The sequence below is a fragment of the Dermochelys coriacea genome, chromosome 6 (genome assembly GCF_009764565.3).
Source record: "Dermochelys coriacea isolate rDerCor1 chromosome 6, rDerCor1.pri.v4, whole genome shotgun sequence".
Taxonomy (NCBI): domain Eukaryota; kingdom Metazoa; phylum Chordata; order Testudines; family Dermochelyidae; genus Dermochelys; species Dermochelys coriacea.
This window is the reverse complement of record NC_050073.1, coordinates 102,815,254-102,839,537: the sequence shown is the minus strand read 5'-3', so window position 1 is coordinate 102,839,537 and position 24,284 is coordinate 102,815,254. Positions and strand designations below refer to the sequence as shown.

Here is a 24,284-nt window from a genome sequence, read left to right as displayed (position 1 = left end):
TCACTGTGGGGTGTTTGCAGTTGCTAATATGGGGATAGGGGAGCCTCTGACCCCCTTCCCCTATTCTTTATCCTTTGAAAATGTTAAAATCAAACTGTTCCTACCAGCCTCCTTTGGAAGCAGAATCAGGAGCAGGCCCTACCCTGGGCTGTGTCCCAGGCAAGGGCACTAACACCATGCCCGGAGAGTTTTCTCCCCCTTGGACAAAAGGCCTGGTGAGACAGCCAGTGGAATCAATGCAAAGCTCCCATTGACTTCAGTGGCTGAAAAGTCAGGCCCCAAAAGGCAAGCCTTTTATGTGGAATCGGGTAATAATACAGATGATCATGCTGGTCCCTTCTGGCCTTACAGTCTATGAGTCTGTGGCCATTTACCAAACCTAATTGCCTGAAGCCTGGGTCCTCAGTGACACCCTGCATCTTCCATTGCTGCTGACATTCAGTGATGCAGTGAGGCTGTCAGGTACCCCATGTGAGTTGAGGGTGTTCAGCACATGCCACAGTCAAACCTACAGTTTGTACTATCCAGATTAAAAAATTTCATTAAAACACCTCAGTCCTTGTTGGGAATATGTTACTAGACTGTAGGGTGCTCTTTAATTCCTGCTTTGTGTTGTTACAGTGATAATGTACTGTTTTAATCACAGGGGCTGCACTCTGTACTTCAGGGTAAGAAAATGGAATTTTCTTTTGAAGCAGAAACTTTTTTTGCTTTCACATACTCTTCATACAAATATTAATATAGCTACAATTTTACAACTCCTATTTCTAGCTAAGGTATTTAAATGCCCCTCTCCCTATTGCTGTAGTATCTGAGCAGGGAGTTAAACCCAGGTTTCCTGAATCCCAGGCTAATAACCGGACCATTCTTCATTCCCCCATGCAGTATTCATAGATTTTTAAGGCCAGAAGCAGCCTTTAGATCATCTAGTCTGAACTGTTTCTGCTCAGTTTCAAACTAAGGACCTTTCCTGTGTGAGCCAAAGATGATAACTAGTACACAACAGCAACTGGAGTCATTATTAATAGGACCAAAAAAAAAAAAAGAAAGAAAGAAAGAAAAGCATTCCTAAGCTTCGACATTCACATTGTATGTGACTTTCCATTTATGCTTTCTGTTCTGAAATACTTTTATTAATAAAATACAGAAAGATTAAGACATCACACTATATGCAGTACACTTTCTAAATTCAGATTTTACTTTATAAACTTTTGGAGGGTTGTGTAGAAAATATTCAGGAAGTTTTATAAATATGCAAGTTAACATTTCCTTCATATGAGAAATAGTTTCTTTCACTAAAGAAAGATAATACAGACTGCCCAGGACATTCTGATCCAATAAACATACAGAACAGAATAAAATCTCTGGAATTATCATTAGAGCTAGGAAATTATTACTATCCTTTTATATTTTACAGGTTAGTTGCTTTTTGCACATGACCAAAAATAAACATTGCCAAAAAAGTTGATCTCTAATTTGATATTATCCTAGTTATTTTAAATTTTCCAATTTTTACTGTATGCTTACCATTTAACTTGAATGAAAGCAAGTGGGCAGGATGTTGTAGGATTAGCCTATGATACTGCCACTAAAAGAAAAGGATGCTAAAAGAAATCCATTTAGAAAGACACGCATGGTATTTACAATCTAGTGACAGTTCTTCAGCAAACACACATTTGACAGGTTATTCAGCATTGTCTTTGGACAGCAAAAGTAAATTCAGACCAATGGTAAAGCTATAGTATAGTGAGGATAGCAAGGTAATTTAAAGTTCTGACTGTCCATCTTGGTGACCTAGTTTAAAATTTAGCATAGATTATAATTGAAACATGCTTAGTACACTTAATCTGAACTTTACCCCAGCAAAGGATCTGGCCCATTACCTTTTTATGATTCTGCATGAGGAAAGGCCTTTTCTCTGGAAAGATCAAATACTGGAACAAGGAGGGTGTTACATGTCAGGACTGAGATACGTTGTTGTGAAGTTCAGACAAGCTTTCACAGAACTTGCCCACACTCTGGAAATCTAGTCACCTCATTATATATCTGGATAACTTCCCACTAGTGCTAATAGTAATCTATAACAGGGAGCTTAGAGGGCTAGTAAGCCTAGTGATTGGAATATTTGACTTCCAGCCCCTTGCCTCCCTAGTCACGGTGCCTCAGTCTTTAAGGAAGTTGGGTAGGGAGTCCCAGGCCCTCCCACTCCACTGGGTCCCAGCACAGACCCTCCATGAGTCAACCCTTGACTAGTTTCAGAGTAGCAGCCGTGTTAGTCTGTATTCGCAAAAAGAAAAGGAGTACTTGTGGCACCTTAGAGACTAACAAATTTATTAGAGCATAAGCTGAAGTAAGCTGTAGCTCACAAAAGCTTATGCTCTAATAAATTTGTTAGTCTCTAAGGTGCCACAAGTACTCCTTTTCTTTTTGCGAACCCTTGACTTGGGGACCACCTAGCAGGGAGTCTACATCCACTGCCCTGGGCTACTTCCTACTGCTGTCCCTTCAGTTTGGGGAATGGCCCCTATAATCCAAGTCTCTATTGTGACTTTATCTCTATTAGTGCTTTCTCATGGACAGATCCGGGTTCCTCCAGGTGGGGCAGCGATAGGTTTGGTAGGGCCGGAACCCCACAAGATCGCTGTGCTTTGGTCACCCAGTTGTCTCTTAGGTCAGATCCTCCTAAATCTTTTCCACAGACTCCTTTGGCCAGGGAGATGGTATTTATTTCCTGGCAGCTGCCTTGGCTGGCAGGATAATGGCCCTTCCCCTCAGGTAGGGAGGCAGCTAACTTCTACCTCTTCACCGTCAGCCCCAAACTGAACCAGGGTCTCTTTTTCTTCCCCCTCCAGTCCTGGCATTGGCAGTAGGTATAACAGGGAGGGGCTAGCTGAGCCCAAAGGCTCTCTTTAACGCCTTCCATGCCGATGGGCAGTTTCTGCGCTTCATCATAGTCTTACATGCATATAAAGAGGACAGAAGATCCCTAAGTGTAGTTCTAGGCACTAGAATCAATCTCTCTACCTTTTGTAATACTCACAGTTCACCAGTTAAAAGTCATTCACCAAATATTTTACTGTTTAGATATCTTAAATGATGTATCTTTTTCTGCAGCATTCCACTGATCTTCTCTGATCTACCAGAGAGTCCTATGCAGAAGTAAGCAAGCATATTTTGTTTTATTGGCAAGTGACTAGGAAAAAGACATTTCAGCAGCCCAACATATGTCTACATAAATTCACTGGATGTGCTAACAATGCAACAATGGTTTAGTAGAATATGTGTGATTGCCCTGGATTATTAGTTCTCCAGTGTATTTATCCCACTGTTTATCCCACAGCAACTGTTTATTTTCTGTATCTGTTTCTTAGCATATCTATGGTGAATTCATAGTGGCTATGCATGATTCAAGGGAGCAGTTCTCTAAGCAATCACTGTAGTTTTTTTGACCATAAGAATTACGTAGACCTGTACCCCAGAAAAACAAGCATTTGAGATTCCATTGAGACCTGTAACACACAGGCTGGCCAGATCTCCCCCTTCTAGGATAGGAGGCAACCAGAGCTAGCTTTAGGATTCTGAAGGGCTCCAGTGAAGCTATGGCTGGGTGATAAGGGGTAGGCTATTATCTTACAGTCTTGGCCCTCAGAAATTTAATTTACCCTCTTCCTCCCTTAATAAATCCCCATGTTTTGTTCTAGGTACCAGAATCAAACCCTATTATCTATCCTTTTCCCTCTATTTCCTCTCTTTTTTCCTTGTGGTCAGAGGATAATCTTTCTCCTTCCCCCACCAACCTACATGGCCTGAGAGAAGGAGGCTTGGCTGTTGACCCTTTTTTCATAGTAGGCCACTAAAGAATATATTAGTGAATATAGACCCTGACCTTGCAAGGGACGGGTATCTCAACTTCTCCTGAGTTCACCAGGAGCTGAGGATGCTCAGAAACCCATCAGCACCTTGCAGAATCTGTCCCTCTGACAACACAGTCTTGCAAAGTGAGTAGAGAACTTTCAAGTATGAGTTCTGAGAGGCCCGACTGTTGGCACTAGAGGCAGTTCATGCTCTGATTTCCCTTCCCCTGTTTTACTCTGTAAGCTTGTGGGCCTATGAATCACAAATCACATCAACCTAAATCTGCCACATGTGTGTCTCCATCCTATTTCCATGTGATCAATAGAATGTAATCAATATTTGAGCGTCAAACCCTTTTTGCCTTTGGCTAGGCTGTTTTCAGCCTTGCATTTTAATAATGCTTACAAAAATTGTGTTCTCAACCATCTGTAAGGAGATGAGGAAAAAAGTCAGCTGATTAGTGTCTCTCTTTTAGGTCTTAGGGTAACGGCTGCTTTTACCTTTCTAGTTTGATTCAGCACATTTACAAAGCTTTAAATCTGTCAGTATAGCATTAACTTCTATCATATGCATATCAATAGGAATAATAATCACATCAGTGAGTTTGGGTGTTAAAACTGGGGATGTTTTCCTTAAGTGCTAGTACACATTTGGCTTGGGAATAGCACAAATATTGCAAAGGATATTTCATTTAAGATTTATCTCCTAATTTAACAGCAGCATTTTGGGAGAAATCTGATTATTAGTACCCAAAGGTGCCCTACTTTATCATCAAGCTGATGTTTCCAAGGAACACATTTGTAAAACACAATGTCTAATTTACGTAGCCTGCATTAAGAAGAATGTTGGTTAAGGGGAATCAGCATGCAAGAAAATATTTAGCAGCTGTTCTCTTACTGCAAAATCATAAATATATGAAAAAATAATCACAGATATTTTTTGCCAATTAGCAAATCATTTTTGTTTATTGAACCACGCTGAACATTACAGAATCGTCTTAATATTATTAAATCTCAGTTAAAATGGAGGCAGGAGGGGACAGTTAAGAGTGAGATATTTCCACCCAATATGTTAGAAAGATTCCGTTAACAGCCAAGCTGAATTGATTCAGAGGACTTCCTATTTTGTGTGATTTTAGCATTTTGCCTCTCTTTATTCTATACCGTTACATTTTTAAAAAGCTACTCTCCTTCACTTTAAATGGCACAAAGGATGGGAATACTGCTGCATAACTACACATTATTTGCAGCTTCTGCATTGCCAACATAAAACAGTTGCAAATCAAGGATATATTTTGAAATATCCTAAATCAGTTTTTGCAAATCAGCAGTCTTGGTAACAGCTTTCAAAGAATAAAAGATACAGCCGTGGGAATTCATATTTATGACTGAAGGTAAGTACAAATTAAATGTATCTGTTTCACTTATGTTACCACATATTATCACCCAATGGTCCAAAATATTACCAGTTTATCTGAATTAACTTTTTATTAGGAATTGGGTGTATAGCCATGCAAGTTTCAAGCATCTAGATAATAATAATCTGTAGGGGAAATACTCCCTGGTGATGATTAAATAAATGCATGCTACCTTCTCAAAGGCTCAATTCAGTATCCTTATGGAAGCCATTTACATGCTAAGAAAACTATCCGGGAACACATGAAAGGAGCTGACTGTTTTTGTGGACTGCTAAGTACAAACCTTTGCTGTATCCTCTGCTTGTATCTCAATGCTTTTTGCCTTGAACACACCACCTATACACCTAACACTTCAATGACAATTCTTTGCCCCACCCCCACCCCCAAACACAATGGAAAGTTAATTGAATGTTTTATGCTTTGGTAATATCAAAGAAATGAAAAGAACGTAGGTTTCAAGCATATTTCAATAATAAGTGCATTAATTTTTACCTTTTAACTGACACTAGTACTAATTTCCTTAAATGCTCTTTTTTACTCTTTTTTGATCTGTCTGGCTTTGTCGGGTCTGATGATGAGGGCTTACTTCAAATGCAAAAAGATTAGCTCTCTTTCCTTTAATAGCACAATTATAGCTTGTGTGATATCTAAATCATGAAAGATATTGGGGACAGACTTTTAAAGTCGACTCAGTTTATTACAGAAATGGCAGTAATCATTTTAATATCAAAATTATTCTTATTTCCTAGTGGCATTTAGGAAGCACACACAGCAGCACACATGCAAAAGATTAGTAACCATTTACTTCTAGTTTGACTTAGGCAATTGTTTTAAATAATACAATGAAATCAAAAATCTTTGTGTTATATTTTCACCTTGATCCTAGATTAAATGTAAAACTGGTAGAATATCGAGGGGAACACCACCAAAATCTCACACAAGGTCGAGCTCTACATTTCTTGATATGCCAGAATCTACATGTTATTCTGGATTTAGTTCAACATGGGTTTTAGTACGAAACACTACAGAATGCAAGCGCCTTCCTTAAATAATATTTCATATGTTTAACTCTGGTCAATGACTAATCTGCTTTCTAAATTCTGTATTTAACATACTTTATCATGACAGGGCCAGATTCTGATATCCTTTCTCATATTGGTTAGCACTTTCCTCCCCAATTTATTATTACTATTTGCATTATGGTAGCACCCATGGTCCCCTGTCAAGATCAGGGCCTCATTGTGGTAGGCACTGTATAAACATAAGATACAGTCCCTGCTCTGAAGCATTTACAATCTAATTTGACTTTGATGGGACAATTGGTAGAATAAGGTACTACTCAACATGAGGCAGGACCAGGGGGTGAAAGTAATGTTCAACACATACCAGTATGGGGACCAACTCCAGCCCCTGGAAGGGGCGGGGCCTTGGGCGGAAAGGGCGGGGCTGGGGGGGGTCAGCATCCCCCAGCCAGCCCATCTGCGCTGCTTGGCCCATGCCACCCAGGGCTCCAGCAGCCATTTAAAGGGCCTGGGGTTCTGGCCACTGCTGCGGTAGCAGCAGCCAGAGCCCCGGGCCCTTTTAAATTGTGGCCCCAGGGCAGCTGCTCCTTTTGACCCCTCTCCCCCCCACCCCCCCGTCAGCGGCCCGGGAGGGGCAAAAGGGGCAATGAGGTTAAAGCGCTGCCGCAACAGCACTTTAACATCACCTGAGTATGGGCTGGTACTGGCGGCCACTTTTTACTGGTATGCCGTACCGGCTTATTTTCATCCTGGGTAGGATTATTAATCCAGGTAATAGGTAACTTTTGTATTTATAGTTTAAATTTAAAAGAGATACAACAGAGATGGAGATATGTACACAGTGGTAATCCCCATAAAACATCTGAATGGGAGGACTGGACTGAACTATTCACATGGGGGGAAGAAGGGAAAGTTGATCTGCTGCAATCATCTTCAGGTATCTCAGGATATTGTCACTGTTTTAAACAATAGATACACAAAAGTTACTGTCTCCTCTGACAGTAAATATGTTAAATTCAGAAGTAAGATTACAGATTGATCTGGGAAGAGTCAGTACTGGCTGTGACACATTTTAGGTTCATAGTAGATAAAGTGGAGCAGCCTGACCCATTGCCAGTCTATTTTAAGATGAACATTTGTTAAATTTTAATGAAAAAAATGTAGCACTTAAACTTTGGCAGAAGGACACTTAGTTCTTTCTGACTTGAATAAAAATGTAAGGCACTGATTTTTGCTTTAATTACAGGCAGTAAATATGCTCCATAACAGTTTCTAAAAGCTATTGTGTTGTTGGTCAAAATGGATATTTCTCCTCCAGTATAGCTGTCGGAATCTTCACGTAACTGGCACTGCTATATTCCCATCCCTGTTCCATCGGGTCAAGGCAGATATCGATATGCTTGGGGATGGAGGATAGTAAATTACTCAGTTTGCCTTCCTGGAAGAGACCTGATGGCAGTAGATTCTTAATAAAAGTGGGCCCTGTTTAATAACAGTGACATGCCTGAGAGTAATGCATGAGCAGTGATTGCTGCATGCTGCTGTGTCTATTTGAATCTCATTTCATATTCCTAAAAGTATTAAATTCTGTATTTCTTATCATTAAAAAAATAAAGTGATGAATGGAAGTTCAGTCTTTATTGATTTGACACAAAATAATAAAAATTTAACCAAGCATTTTCCTTTCCTTGTACATTTCAATTTTAGGAATTCTTTAATAAAAATGTTTTACTTTTCATCCATAATAAACAGACTATTGTCATTATGAATGGCATTAGTGATCTCATCAAGTTGGGGGGGGGAAATACACTGTTGTTACTGAATCTCTACAGGAGGGACTTTGATGGGGAGTCCGGAATATGGACAAGTCCAAACATTACAACTTCAGACCATTGTCTGTAACACAATCTCCACTCTCTCTAACATCACTTGCAAAATTAATATGACTAGACATTGGTGTTCTAGATATAGTAAAATATATAGCCCAAAAGTTTCTCCTATCACAAAACCCCATGTCTAATCCTACCTGCTCCTCCAGCTGCCACCCTCTCTCTTCTCTCTCCTACATGTGTTTCGATTTATTGTCCTCCAGTTTAATGCTAGATCCTTTTCAATCTGATTTCCACTCTATACTCCATTGAAATTGCTCTCAGAGCTTTTAAGGAGCTTTTCCTAGCCAAATCTCAGGATCTGACTTTTCCCTTACTCCCCTGGGCCTCTCAGCTGCTTTTGATACTGCCAACTGTTGTCCTTTTTGTGAAACCTTGTCCTCCCTCAGCTTTTGCAACTCCATCCTCTCTCTAATCAGCCCTTTAGCTTCTCATTCAGTGAATCCGCCTTGTCCCACCCATCACCTACTTTTCAAGTGATCTCATTCCAAAACATAGATTTGGCTATTGTTATGGTTTGAGCTAAACCTCATTGAAACCAGCCACGCAAAGGAGACATAACTAACTCCCAGTTCAGATAGTGGTAAGAAACAGTTATGCTCCTTTATGAAACCAGGAATAGCAGCCTCCCCCCCCCAACACAGGCACATGCAAGGCCAATGTGGGTGGAGGGGTTTCTCTGTGTATTGATTTGTGAAAATGTGTGTGTTAGTGAAAGAGAGGCAGAAAGACAAGAGAAGCTGAGAGAGAAGGCACCAGACAGAGCCTGAATAAGCACAGAGAGTGTGGCCCTGAGAAAAGCTTAAAGAGAAAGCTCAGGGGGCTGTGTAGTCTGAATGCAGCTTGGAGCTGTGAGCAAAGAAACTATCTCCTGTTTGATTCTTGCTGTGTTCAGAGAAAGAGGACTTTGCACATTCTTTGTAAATCAACAGGATTGCATCAAAAAAACACCTGACTCAGTCATCAATTTCTCCTCCCAGTGGAAACAACCTGCATACCCTGAAGTAGATTAACTGCTCAGGCACAAAAGAGGTAACACTATCATTTGGATTCTGACGACTCACAAATCTACGGCTCTACTCCAGATTCCTCTAGTTCTGTCCAAAGTAAAATCTCAGCTTGTCTTCCTGACATTCTCTTCATGGATGTTCAGTCATCAGTTTAAGCTGAGCATGGCTAAAACGGAGCTCTTAATCTTTCTCCTCATATCCTGCTCATTTTCTCAGTAATCATGAATAACACCATCATCCTCCAACTCACTAGGCAGCTTCATTTTACTATCAGCTACAATCTGTACCTTTATGTTGAGTGACCCAAAGACCTCTTGATGCCAACTTGCTGAGAGCACCTGGGTACATGAAGATTACAGAAATCCCCTGAGTCTGGTATCTACATATTAGACTGCCAAAGAATGTCATGTGGGTTCTCTGACAAAAGTCTGTGTCACACTGGTCATCATAATAAATGTGAAATATATATATGGAAAATGTGTGAAGAATTTATTTGCATATATATAAAGTAAATAATAAACTAATACACTAAAAATATGACAGGTTTCAGAGTAGCAGCCGTGTTAGTCTGTATTTGCAAAAAGAAAAGGAGTACTTGTGGCACCTTAGCGACCAACAAATTTATTAGAGCATAAGCTTCCGTGAGCTACAGCTCACTTCATAGGATGCATTTGGTGGAAAAAACAGAGGGGAGATTGATATACACACACCGAGAACATGAAACAATGGGTTTATCATACACACTGTAAGGAGAAAAAAGAAAAGGAGTACTTGTGGCACCTTAGAGACTAACAAATTTATTTGAGCATAAGCTTTCGTGAGCTACAGCTGTAGCTCACGAAAGCTTATGCTCAAATAAATTTGTTAGTCTCTAAGGTGCCACAAGTACTCCTTTTCTTTTTGCGAATACAGACTAACACGGCTGCTACTCTGAAACTGTAAGGAGAGTGATCACTTAAGATAAGCCATCACCAGCAGCGGCGGGGGGGGGGGGAGGAAAACCTTTCATGGTGACAAGCAAGGTAGGCTATTTCCAGCCTATCTTCCAGTTAACAAGAATATCTGACAGGTTTCAGAGTAGCAGCCGTGTTAGTCTGTATTCGCAAAAAGAAAAGGAGTACTTGTGGCACCTTAGAGACTAACAAATTTATTTGAGCATAATTCTTGACGTCTGATTTCGCCACTAGCCATCACCTTCAGCCCCCAACTAAAACATCTCCAACACATCATCAAGGATCTACAACCTATCCTGAAGGACGACCCGTCACTCTCACAGATCTTGGGAGACAGGCCAGTCCTTGCTTACAGACAGCCCCCCAATCTGAAGCAAATACTCACCAGCAACCACACACCACACAACAGAACCACCACCCAGGAACCTATGCTTGCAACAAAGCCCTTTGCCAACTCTGTCCACATATCTATTCAGGAGACACCATCATAGGGCCTAATCACATCAGCCACACTATCAGAGGCTCGTTCACCTGCGCATCTACCAATGTGATATATGCCATCATGTGCCAGCAATGCCCCTCTGCCATGTACATTGGTCAAACTGGACAGTCTCTACGTAAAAGAATAAATGGACACAAATCAGATGTCAAGAATTATAACATTCAAAAACCAATTGGAGAACACTTCAATCTCTCTGGTCACTCGATTACAGACCTAAGAGTGGCTATCCTTCAACAAAAAAGCTTCAAAAACAGACTCCAACGAGAGACTGCTGAATTGGAATTAATTTGCAAACTGGATACAATTAACTTAGGCTTGAATAGAGACTGGGAATGGATGAGTCATTACACAAAGTAAAACTATTTCCCCATGGTATTTCTCCCCCCCACCCCATCCCCACTCTTCCTCAGATATTCTTGTTAACTGCTGGAAATAGCCTACCTTGCTTGTCACCATGAAAGGTTTTCCTCCTCCTCCCCCCCCCCCGCTGCTGGTGATGGCTTATCTTAAGTGATCACTCTCCTTACAGTGTATATGATAAACCCATTGTTTTATGTTCTCTGTGTGTTTATATCAATCTCCCCTCTGTTTTTTCCACCAAATGCATCCGATGAAGTGAGCTGTAGCTCACGAAAGCTTATGCTCTAATAAATTTGTTAGTCTCTAAGGTGCCACAAGTACTCCTTTTCTTTTTACTAAAAAATACGTTCTCTAGGTCTGTGAGTTAAGGTAGCTCACCAAAAGGTGATCCACATACTCCCAGCAGGCCAGGGGGGAAAGATACTTATGCCACGCTGATTGGTCATGTACAAATTAAATATTGTTTGGTTCACAATGGACACCCATTTACAATCTGAGCAAAATGCTAATCTATAGATTGCAGAGGTTGCAGGAAAAAACAGCAGGAGTTTAGGAGTAAGACAATTAACATTTAAATAGTATAATAATTTTATAATATAACTGGGGAGACCAAAAAAAGAATTTGAAGAGCAACTAGCAAAAGACAAAAACTAAGAACAAATTTTTTTTAAGTACATCAGAAGCCTGCCAAACAATCGGGGCCATTGGACAATCCAGGTGCTAAAGGAGCATGCAAGGAAAACAAGTCTGTTGCAGAGACACTAAATGAATTCTTTACAGGGGATCTGAGGGAGATTCCCACACTTGAGCTATTCTTTTTAGGTGACAATTCTGAGGAACTGTCCCAGATTCAGGTGTCAGCAAAGGAGGTTTTGGAAGAAATTAAAAAATTAAACAGTAATTAAACAAGTAAGTCACTTGGACCAGACCGTGTTCACTAAAAGTTCTGAAGGAACTCAAATATAAAATTACAGCACTACTACCTGTGGTATGTAACTTATCACTTAAATCAGCCTTTTTACTACATGCCGGGAGGATAGCTAATGTAACACCAATTTTTTAAAAAGGCTCCAAGGATGACCCTGGCAATTACAGGCTCGAAGCCTAACTTCAGAATCATGAAAAATTGGTTGAAATAATAGTAAAGAACAGAATTATCAGACACACTGACGAACACAATATATTGGGGAAGAGTCAACATGGCTTTTGTAAAGGGAAATTATGCATCACCAATCTATTAGAATTCTTTGAGGGTTCGTCAAGCTCCAGGACAAGAGTGATCCAGTGGATAGAGTGTACTTGGACTTTCAGAAAGCCTTTGAAAAGATCACACACCAAAGGCTCTTAAACAAAGTAAGGAGTCATGGCATAAGAGGAAAGGTCTTTTCATGGATTAGTAATGAATTAAAAGACAGGAAACAAATGGTAGGAATAAATGGTCAGTTTTCACAATGGAGAGAGGCAAATAGCAGAGTCTCCAAAGGATCTGTACTGGGACCAGAGCTGTTCAACATATTGATAAATGATATGGAAAAGGATGATGTGGCAAAATTGCAGATGATACAAAATTATTCAAGATAGTTAAATCCAAAGCTGACTGCAAAGAGTTAAAATGGGATCTTACTAAACTGGGTGACTGGGCAACAAAATGGCAGATTAAATTTAACATTGATAAGTCCAAAGTAATGCATATTGGAAAACAATCCCAACTATACGTACAAAAAGATGGGGGTTCTAAATTAGCTGTTACAACTCAAGAAAGAGATCCTGGAATCATCATGGATAGTTCTCTGAAAACATCTGCTCAATGTACAGCAGAAATCATAAAAGCTAACAAAATACTGGGAACTATTAAGAAAGGAATAGATAAGAAGACAGAAAATAATCATAATGCCACCATATAAATCTATAGTACATCCACACCATGAATAGTGTATGCAGTTCTAGTCATCCCATCTCAAAAAAGGCATATTAGAATTGGAAAAGATACAGAGATGGGCAACAAAAATGATTAGGGGATATGGAACAGCTTCCATATAAGAGAAGTTAAAAAGACTGGGACTGTTCAACTTAGAAAATAAATGAGTTAGGGGGGACATAACAAAGGTCTATAAAATCATGAATGCTTTTGAGAAAGTGAATAATGAAGTGTTATTTATCCCTTCACATAACACAAGAATGATGGATCACCCAATGAAATTAATTGGGAACAGGTTTAAAACAAACATAAAGAAATACGTCTTCAACAACGCACAGTCAACCTGTGGAACTCATTGCCAGAGGATGTTGTGAAGCCAAAAGTATAACTGGGTTAAAAAAAATAGATACATTCATGGAAGGTAGTTCCATTAATGACTATTTACCAAGATGGTCAGGGATGCAACCCCCATACTCTGGGTGTCCCTAAACATCTGACTGCCAGAAGTTGGGACTTGACAACAAGGGATGGATAACTTGATAATTGCCCTGTTCTGTTCATTCCCTCTGAATCATCTGGACCTGACCTTTTGCCTGACCCCATAGGGTCATTCTGATTTTCTTAAATCTGAAACTATATCTCAGGTGCAGAAGAATCCCCCAGGTATTCCTTCAATCTGTGAGGACAAGCCACCAGCAGGCTTGATCTTATGAGAAGGGATTTCAGCCAGACTGGTTGAAAATGCTGTGGAAAAAAAACACAGGGTGAGCTATCTTGTAGGACGTAAGGGAATGCCTTGTAAGTAAAGTTTAGGCTGTAGAAAGTATGTTATGATTTTTTGTTTCCAATATTTTCACTCTATCACTTGAAACTGTATTCTTTGATAATAAACTTATTCTTGTGCTCATTATATATATATATATATATATATATATATATAGGTGCTGTATGTCAAGTAAAGTGGTGATCTCGAATTTAATCTCCCAAGCTGGTGTGTACTGTTCCTTTGGAAACAGCAGATATAAGAGTTCTGTGACTGTTCAGTGGAATAGGGGCTGAGCTCTCCAGATGGATGCTCAGAGGACTCAGGAACTAGTGTGTGCCTGTTGTTAACCTGTACAGAAAAAGCGAGGCCTGCAAGACTGTGCTTATGTTACCAGCAGCTCGTGGTTTAAGGGCACTGATCCATAGCAGGCACAGACAAGACTGCCTCACGCTAAGAGCCAATGGTGGCAAGGTGCCTCACAACCCTAGGTATGCCTGGGTAGCGTGACATATATAGAATTGTTTCACTGAATCTGAGTTCAGCAGGGGTCAAAACTGGGGGGATGTAGGGTTCAAGTCACTGCATGTTCACAGGAGCTGTGTAGCTTACTCCAGATGCTGCCATCAGTATAGTGCTCCACATCTTCCCATTCTGCCATAGGAGTGTTTTGTCCTGTATTTTAAAATGTCTCATTAGATGTTTCTAGCCACACCCACTGGCTACTACAAACATTTTCCTGGTGGCAGAATGGCCTGACAATATTAACTTACACAGCTCAATTTCATAGTACTTAGCCCTTTCTGGACCTTTTTTTTTTATACAAAGGATAGCATATGGTCCTTTGTTAATAATATGCCTTTTCTTTGATGTGATATGAATAAATAAATCCTCAAACACAATTACATTTATAAATAATACAAAAGTGATATGTGATCAAAAGTATTTATTATGCAGTACTGCCGAGTTAGGAAAAATCAAAGCTATATAAAGATACGATATCTATTTTTTTAAAAGGTATTAACCATTTCAGTGGCCAAGTTAAAGATACATTTAGGGCTAAATTGGCCTCATTCCTAAGCTTCATAAAATCACACATATGTGCTCCAGGGAGAGAGATAATGCAACCCTAATTGTGCCTTGTTGAACTTGGACATTTGGATGGCTAACCCTTTACTAACTTGGTCCTTTTTATATATTAATAACTGTTCCAAATGGTGTCTTTTCCTATTAGATTGTCATTCTGTCAGCAATTTGGGCCTGATGAAAAAGACCACGAGGCAGTGAGGCAAAGCAGACTTGGCAAGATAGAGAACGTGACCCCCAGCAACAGCCTTTGTTAATTTATTATAAATACCTTGGAGTTTTGGGGTTTTTTAAAATTTCTTTTCAAGATAACGTCTAAAAAAAATAACCCTCCCCCCCATCTCTTTCTCTCACACACACCCCCTACTCCAAACAGAGACAATGCAGTGATCTACTGTATAAAGTGGCATTGCTTCTCCAAAAAGAGACGTCATAGATTCAGTCAGTGGAACACTCAGAGTGGCTGAACAATTGTAGTAGTGTCATAAAGATACAATGCTTAGCTCTTATTTCAGATTTATTTTTGACCCTTTTTATCCACTGTTCTCAAAGCAGTTTACAAAGGTGGATCAGTATTTGTTATCTCCATGTCACAGATAGTGGAAGTGCTGCAGTACCTGGGGTGGAGAGGAATCTGCCTAAGGTTATACATCAAGTTAGATGCAGAACTAGGAACAGGTTTCAGAGTAGCAGCCGTGTTAGTCTGTATTCGCAAAAAGAAAAGGAGTACTTGTGGCACCTTAGAGACTAACAAATTTATTAGAGCATAAGCTTTCGTGAGCTACAGCTCACTTCATCGGATGCATTTGCATGCATCCGATGAAGTGAGCTGTAGCTCACGAAAGCTTATGCTCTAAGAACTAGGAACAGAACCCTTCCACGTTCTATCCTCTAAACAGGTGTTTCTTGTCTTTTCCAAAGTGTGACCCCATGTTACCGCAGAAAGAAGTTTTGATACCCTCCTGTCATCTAGCCATAAAGAGGGTGATTGCAACAAACCTTCCCACTGATCTGTTCATGACCCATTTGGACTCTCAGCCCCCAGACTGAGAACCCATTCATTAGACCATGTAGACTCAAATACTCATTACTTTTGTGCATGATTGACTTTTCCTAACTTGGCTGCATTTTATCACCTTTTTGTTCAAACAATTTACTATGTCAGATAAAGCAGGTGGCCCCAACCCTGTAATATCAGTCGTGATACTGACTTCAACTAGATTACACATGTGAGCGGAGCTGGTCATACCCTGCTAACAGGCAAGCATAGCAGTTGTAATTTCATGATGAGCATTACTAATTGCAAAACCAAACTTGATAGGCCTAATTTTTGGCCCTCCAGCCTCAGTACTGTCATCTATAAGTTATGACAACTGCCTGACTCACTTGTAACCTAGGAACAAATTGGTGAATATTCATAATATTATTATTATTTAATAATTATAGTGCCCAAGCAAGATCAGGGCCCATTGTGCAAGGAGCTGGAGAAAAAACAGATGAAGATACAGTCTCTGCCCCAACAATCCTGAACAATCTAAAAGTTTGACTCCATAAAGCAATTTCCCCCCATTATAATTATAATGCTCAACATTAATATAGCACTTTTCCTTCAAGATTGTCAAAATCCTTTACAAACATATGCAAGCTTCACAATACAGCTCTCTTTCAAAACAGGTAATTATGATGCTCCCCATTTTACAGACAGAGAAACTGAGGCAGAGAGGAATTTAAGCCAACAGTTTCTAAATTTAGGTGAAAAGAAAAGGAGTACTTGTGGCACCTTAGAGACTAACAAATTTATTAGAGCATAAGCTTTCGTGAGCTACAGCTCACTTCATCGGATGCATTTGCAAATGCATCCGATGAAGTGAGCTGTAGCTCACGAAAGCTTATGCTCTAATAAATTTGTTAGTCTCTAAGGTGCCACAAGTACTCCTTTTCTTTTTGCGAATACAGACTAACACGGCTGCTACTCTGAAACCTGTAAATTTAGGTGCACAGTTTGAGACACCTAGGACCCTGGTTTTCTGAAGTTCTGAGCACCCTCACTCCCATAGACCTCAGATGGAGTTGTGGGTGCTCAGCATCTAGGAATCTGGTCCAAGTTTCTTCAAGCTTCCCAAGATTAGTGGATACCTGAAAATGTTGACATAAGAAATAAGCCCAAGATTGCACTGTCAGAGCCAGGACCAAGATCCAGGGTTTCTGCCCCATAAGCCTGTTCTTTAACTACAAAACCCTTATTGCTTCATTACGTGAACATTATACCTAGGACCACTCAGCTTGCACCATTTGTTCATTATGTTGTTTTGGAAATTGCAGATGCAAAGCATCTCTACCACTTAAGGCATCTGTCCTCTGATGCTCAATGCAAGTTATGTGCAACCATGGGCAGAATTTGATCCTATGGGTGAAAGTCACCCAAGGTCAGAGGGGCTCACTAAAGCCCATCCACTCCACTTAAGCTCTGCTTTTGTCCTCTGCATGTGACAGGTATGGAGGATGCCATTAGGACAGGTAAGAGGAGAGTGGCCCCAAACCCCCACAGATATAGAGGAGCAACAGTCATTGGTATACAGCAGCTTCTCACAGTGTGTGCAAGCTGGGGTTGTAGTGTAGCCCCTTTGGAGGCTACTATTGTAACCTATTCTATGCTGGGGTATTGGTCCAGTACTGATTTAAAGAGAAGAGTGCCACCTACTGAATCACCAATACCAATTACAGTACCAGTTCCAGCTGCCTGGGATAATGTATTCCAGTCAAAGGCACTGACACAGCCTGACATCTGAAATGAAGCAAACAAGTTGCTCTGGGTCTGAGCATGAAAGTAAAAAAAAAATCATGATATGAAAAATAGAAGTGTAAGATCATAGAGCAGATGTTGCTAAGTGTTGGTAAGCAGTACAATACATGCATGTGACTGCATTGCATATGTCAGCTTCTGAAGCAAGAATATCCACACCAGAGACACAGAACTATAACATTCAGTGGACTAGGAGAAAAGCAGGAGCTAGGAACTCCTGTCCCAGAAGGCTAAGATCCCCCACAACCATTCATAGTGGGGTTGCTGAAGCTAGCTGGAGAAGAAGGTACACATATTCTGTCTGACACTGTGAAAGAAACATGTAGAGATTAAGATACACTTTAAAAAACACCACTTTTCTTTCTGCTGTTTTCATCTTTGGCTCCATCAATCTGTCTGCAGGCGAACGCATGACTATTCTGCAGCTGGTAGGCTTGCACTGCTGAAATACTACTGACTCTACTCCCAGTACATAATGTAGGTGCTGTGTTATTTATAGCCATTACCCAAATCATGCAAAAATGACTTTTTCCAAATAGAACCCAGTGCGTGGCATAGTGCCATACATGCATCCATGTCTAAAAATACATACACGACTTACCTTGAAAAAAACCCAACTAGCTTAATTTTTACTGCAATGTCCTGCTCATATCCTAAAATAATATGGAATTTAGACCATTAGCAATATGTGTACCTCAAACATTTTCAAAAAGCACTGTAAGAAAAATAAACCAGAAGCAAAATGGTTAAACATGTTATTATTCATGTTGCATTCACAGTGAATTGCATAATAGTTTTCATGTCTTAATTACTTAAATTTTATATTGAGCTTTAGTGATATTATCTCTCCTTTTTGTCTCCACACAATTGTATTTTATAATAGCTTTTATTAGGGCTTACATGAATGGAATTTAAAATGAATGCATCATTTCTGTTACTTGTGCAGTTGAGAAAAGAAAGCACTTTTCTGATATTTGGCATGAAAAGTGCTTTCCTTTGTGTTTTATGGCATATCGCAAATTGTATTAGTTAGGGACATATTTTGAACTAAGAGGAATAGAGAACAGTTCTGTCACTTACAGTAACTCCCTCTGAACGTGAAAGAGGGTGTGAAGTTCAGTGTATGAAGTGGGGGGGAAATCCCCCAGGAAAGGCTTGATCCTGAATGAAATCAAAGACAAAATGTCCATTAATTCAATGGGAGGAAATTGAGCCCTCAGAGTTGCATCTAGTTAAATAGACTGTACATTAAAGCAGTCTGTTTGTCTACTCCCTGGCTTCACCTCCTTGCCCATCCCCTCTCATGCTTCAATCTCTCTGCTCCACCAGCAATGTCAGCCTTGATACCCTCAGAAATGTCTCTGGAATTTTTTCCATGTCATTCTTTTTGTTTGGGACACCCTCTTCAAGCCAACTTACTCACCTCATTCAAATCCCTATTAAAGACTCACATCTGCCTCCCCTCCCACCTACACTCAATGTGTAGGGTGGAGGTAAAGAAAAATATTTGTTTGAAATCGTTAACAGAACTATCAAGACCTGTATATGCTTTAACAAATAACTGTCTAATCTTATTACTGTCATTCTTACCCTTCCTCACAAGGTATTTCAAATAAAAAAAATCAAAGGCATTTTAGGTATATTTATTTACATATTAGAATTTTTTTACATGTATTTTTTGGACTTGGAGGGGTGAGATTGGGGCTATTAACTAGAAGAAGAAATATAAAGAAACCCATTGGTATGTATGAGATTTTTGTTTATTACTTTGATCAGAAACCAATAACAGACTCTAAAAAAAATAAGGTCCAATCCTGCTGTCCTTACTTGGGCAAAACTCTTATGTATGGCAGTTAACTGGAGATTTCACTCAGAAAGGACTGCAACATTGAGCCCATAGTACAGCAAGCAAAGGCCATTGTTCTATAGTATAGATGAACAAATGAACAAAGGATGGCTACCAAACAAAGTTTATCTCCACAGGAATATACACGGGTGATCCTTGAACACCACATCCAAACTTAGGGTCAGATTTTGTCCTTAGTTATCCCTATCTGTAACGGGAGGGCAGAATTTGTCCTTTAAGCCCTTTTACAAAGCCCAGTGCTGTGAAATCTCAAGCTATTATTTCCTTATTTTACCTATCTCAGCCCTTTTAGCAAATCCTAGAACCTGCCTAGTGATTCCATTCAGTCCCTCCATCGGTTTTGCTAAGTGCAATGCCTCCTGCATTGATCTCCAGGAATAGTCATTCATTCTGAGCTTTTTTATTCCGAGGACTGGTTCTTTTTTTCCCCTTCTTTTTTATTAACATGTCCACACTGTTACTAAACATAAAGGGTTTCTCAAGGAACCAATTTTACCACATTTGTTTGGGTGTTATATGGATGTTCGGAATGGAAATCAAGACTACAAAAATAGATTTTGTTGATTTATGAGACAGTCCTGTTTTCAATTCACCATCAGTATGTGCAGACACGATGCAGTCAAGAAATGAAGCATCTGGTTCCCCCAGGTTTCATTTATGAACTTTAGCACCAGATGTAAATCATTCATAAAATCCCAAAGTGTTGGAAGGGTCTCTTCCTTCATTTTAACAAACATATACTCCAAGTACTGTACCTAACACTTCACATCATTTGTTATAAACGATGGGATCTGAATTTTAACGACTTCCAGAAATAAATTTTCAAGGGGAAAAAAAAAAGAAAACAGGTGATTGTGGCAATCCTAATTTCTAACCGTGAATTCTCTTTGAAACCAAAAGATGTCACTTTAAGTTATTATATCCAAAGTCTACATGTTATTCCCTGCATGCTTTGAGAGAGAACAAACCTATTAGCCTGTAACTATTCCTCCCCAAATCCTTTCCATTAGTGTCACATCCATGTCAATAAACAGCGATTCAATATCAAATCTGAATAGCTGCCTTGGTCTCATCTGCCAGTCGCCCTCCCTCTCATCTTTCAAATCCCTGCTTGACTCACACTTGTTCACACAGCCCCCCTCCTCCCATCATTCATAATCCCCACATCCTCCTGCCCCATAACAGTTGTGTCTGTTGCACTGCATCTGGGTTTTGAACGCAACAGGACAACTCACGGGTGAAAAGTTAAGCACATGCATAAGTGACTGTAGGATAAGGGTCTTAGACTGTAAGCGATTTGGGGCAGGGAAACCTGTCTCCTCCCATGTGTATAAAAATCCTTGCAGTGCTCCACACAGGATTTAAATCCAATGCTATTATTAGCAACAAATGGTTTCTTCTGGCTCTTCCATGACATTATCCAGAAATATCAGGCATGTATTTCACATATTCAGGATGTTCATACTGTATTCAGAGTTGGGCAAATCCTGATTGCTGGGAAGGTGCTGAGCAGATGTATGGGTGGAGGTGGCAGGAGGAATCCTCTATGAAGACTACTGCAATCCAATGGCCGGAATGACCTCTGCTGGCCTTTACATGGGGGAATCAGAAAAAATGGGAGCATCCAGGTAGCAGTGGATCCTCTGTCACTGCTCTCAGCCTGCCCCTGGTTCACCAATGAAGCCCTCGTGTTGGCACATGGAGCACCTCCTACACCCAAAACCTGCCCTCTTTCTCCTTGCACTGTAGAACCCACTGGTACCATTGCCAGGACCTTAGAGGCATGGGACTAATTTTCCCCTGTGTACAGATATATGGTATGGCACATATACACAATGTATATGGTACATATTAGTAATAATACACTGTGACAGACTATATCCTTGTGTTCACACCCTATGCACTATTGTAATAGTATTTGTAGGAGGTTTGTTTTGTGAGGTGTCATTTAAAAACTCAACTTGCTGATCAATAATATCATGGCACAATGCACATAGAAACACTATATGTGACATTATGACCATAAGCTGAAATAATGACTGAAGTATGTTTCCCAGATAAGTCTGGAGAGTGGCCAAACCAGTTCCTCAGAGACAAAGGGCAAGCTGACTTCTCAGCCAGGTGTCAATAAGGCTGATGGACCATTATCTGATAAGTGTCCATTCTTTGGCATGAAAGGGGACAGGGACAAAAATCTACATTTTAGCAAAGAAGCAGCAATGGAGTTTCCTTTTGCCACATAGACTGTGTCTCCTATGTCTCAGCTGGAAGTGTTTTTCAAGAGAGGTACTGAAACCATAGAAAGGATGGACAAACACTCCAAGGCACCCCTCTCTTTCTCCTTGCCCATCACAGTCACCTCAACTGAGATGACAAAAGGAAACAACCTTTGGTCTCTGGAGGAGGGGTTCCAAAACTGGTGAGAGCTAGGGTGCAGCTGTCAGTTTGCAGTTACACACAGACACTCGGGATGCGGCTTGCATGCTGGAAGGCTGTTTGCAAGCATCCCAGTGGAAGCTACTATTGCAAGGCATTGTAAAGCATCCCAGGTTGCAGGGCAGGGTTGACAGAGTTCTCCCCTACTCTGGGCTGGTACAGTTCCATACACCTCCTTGTAAATTATCCCCAAGACATTTCCCTTATGAGCTTCAGCAACAATATCATCTGACATTTATTTATTGCCATTTCTATAGTGCTCATCACTACAGTATCTAAGCATCTATAGCCTTTGATATGATAACATTCAACTCCAAGAGTTATATGAAATTAGGGAGAACCCCCTCAGCAATGCAGTCTACGTGGACAGACCATGGGTAGGCTACATGGATTTGCCGGGCCATGGAGCAGCCACAAACAAGGATACACATAGCTCAGTCCACAGGAGCATGCTGGGAACATAGCAAGTTGCTTTGGGCAGGCTCGGGGTGGAGCAGGGTTACAAATCCAATGGAAAGGTTACAGTTGCTACTATAGCCAATGGTTTATAGTATTAATTGTGGACAGATTGTTTGGATGTCCTAAACATTTGGGAAGAGAAGTATTCTTCCTTTCTGTCTCAGCCTTGGACGCCTCCATAATCCCCAGTTATTCAACCTCTGCATTGGGGATAAGAATTTCTCCTTAAAAGGATCTCTTCACCCACAATTAAAATGCAATGTTCTCTGAGGTGAAACACCGCACATGTTTAGCAATGTGAACAGCAACACTGCACTACAGTTTACGGCAATAAATGAAGAATACTGCATCTAATTGAAACTTCAGGGGAGATTGAGGTGCAATACTAAGTACCCAAGTTGAAATGTGGCCTGAATATTGGCCTTAACATCTTTATTCTTAAGGAATGCGATATGAGAATTTTTAATGATCAGCATCTCACTTTCATGCACTGTCCAAAATACTTCATTTCTAGGAACACAAGGTCCTTTAGCACCATTCAGGGACATTGATTATGGGGGAAGAGAGCCACTTACAGAATCACCAGCACCACTTCCTGTGTCCTGAAGATGCTCTATCGTGCCTTACACACCAACTGATTCAGTGGTTCCCAGTTACAACCACTTTTGCACAAATCCTTTACCACTGAACTCCACTGGGCACAACAGAGCTGAGCTCCAGGATCTGGTCTAGAATGTTGTAAGATTATTACAATTAGATGGTGATCAAATAATGGGAAAATGATTTCATGAAAACCTTCAAAGTGGCTCAGAGGGTTCAGAATGGACCTCTTTTCCAGTGCCTCCAACAGTTGCTGTGATATTTCTTACCAACATGTTTACTGAAATTGATTTTAAAATCATGTTCGACTTACTGAAAATCCCAGTTTTCTGCAAGGAAATTCAGCTTTTGGTAAACAAAAAATTTCAAAAACAATTCTGATTGAATGTATAATAGAAAATTTCACAAAAGATGGAAAATTTCAATGGTGTTGACAATTTTTCCTGAAGTTTTGGGTTTTACTTAAGAAAAGGTCATTTTTGATGACAAACTTTGATAAAAAATTTTGATCAGCTTTCTTTATAATGTTTAATCGAGGGAACCCCCACATAGCTCCAAATTCATCCCCTGGGTCAACTGAAGTGGACTAGCAAGTCTTCAGGAATTACTGTAGTATGTTATGCATCCAACTTCACCCCAGTATCATTTTATTTAAAAGAAGCTGATTCCAAAATTCCCTTCCTCTCCCCTCTCCACACACATATTGTTGGAAATCTGGACTCATACATGTATTTAGGTAGATAATTAACACTATTCCATTCTTCCTGATGTCCTGTGTATTTCTGTATTATCTTGTAATATGAGGCCAGATTCTGAAAGCCATATTCATGTTAAGTAGTACATTATTTCTTGAGTAGTTCCCATTAATTTCAATGAGGCTACTTATGAAGTAAGATACTACTCATTGTAAGTGAGGGTTTCAAATCTGGCCCTTACACTCTAAACCAAGTGGCATATACTTATAACATTTAAATGATATGGCATTTATATTTTGTCCTCAGAATTTGTTGTAAATGTCAACATATTTCCAATGTATACATAACTTCTGCACACCTTCAAAAGATATTTACCTCACTTTGCATTCTTTCTTTATCTACATTGACAATCCATGCAAGGGGAAGGGAAAATACCAGAATTCAAATGAGCCTGATAGAGGGATTTTGTTCAGACAAATGACTGATTTGATGCCCGCTATTCGAGAAGCGTCGTTAATTATTTTATTCCCCTTCCCAGCATGTCAGAGGCTGCAGATTGAGCCTTTCGAAGCTCCACAGGCAGAACTGGCAGCCTCATCCCTGTCCCACAGTGCTTGGGTGGTCTCTCTCAAACTCACCAGGACACCAC

The 24,284-nt window shown here is 40.1% G+C and overlaps 1 long non-coding RNA gene across 1 annotated transcript in view; it reads right to left on the bottom strand.

The window, feature by feature from the left end:
* The window catches only part of LOC122460577, a 258,725-nt gene that overhangs the window by 171,051 nt on the left and 63,390 nt on the right, over positions 1-24,284 (bottom strand). The window contains exon 6 of the long non-coding RNA XR_006281975.1: positions 22,916-23,068. This is a non-coding gene — a long non-coding RNA (uncharacterized LOC122460577). The remainder of the gene's footprint in view (positions 1-22,915; positions 23,069-24,284) is intronic.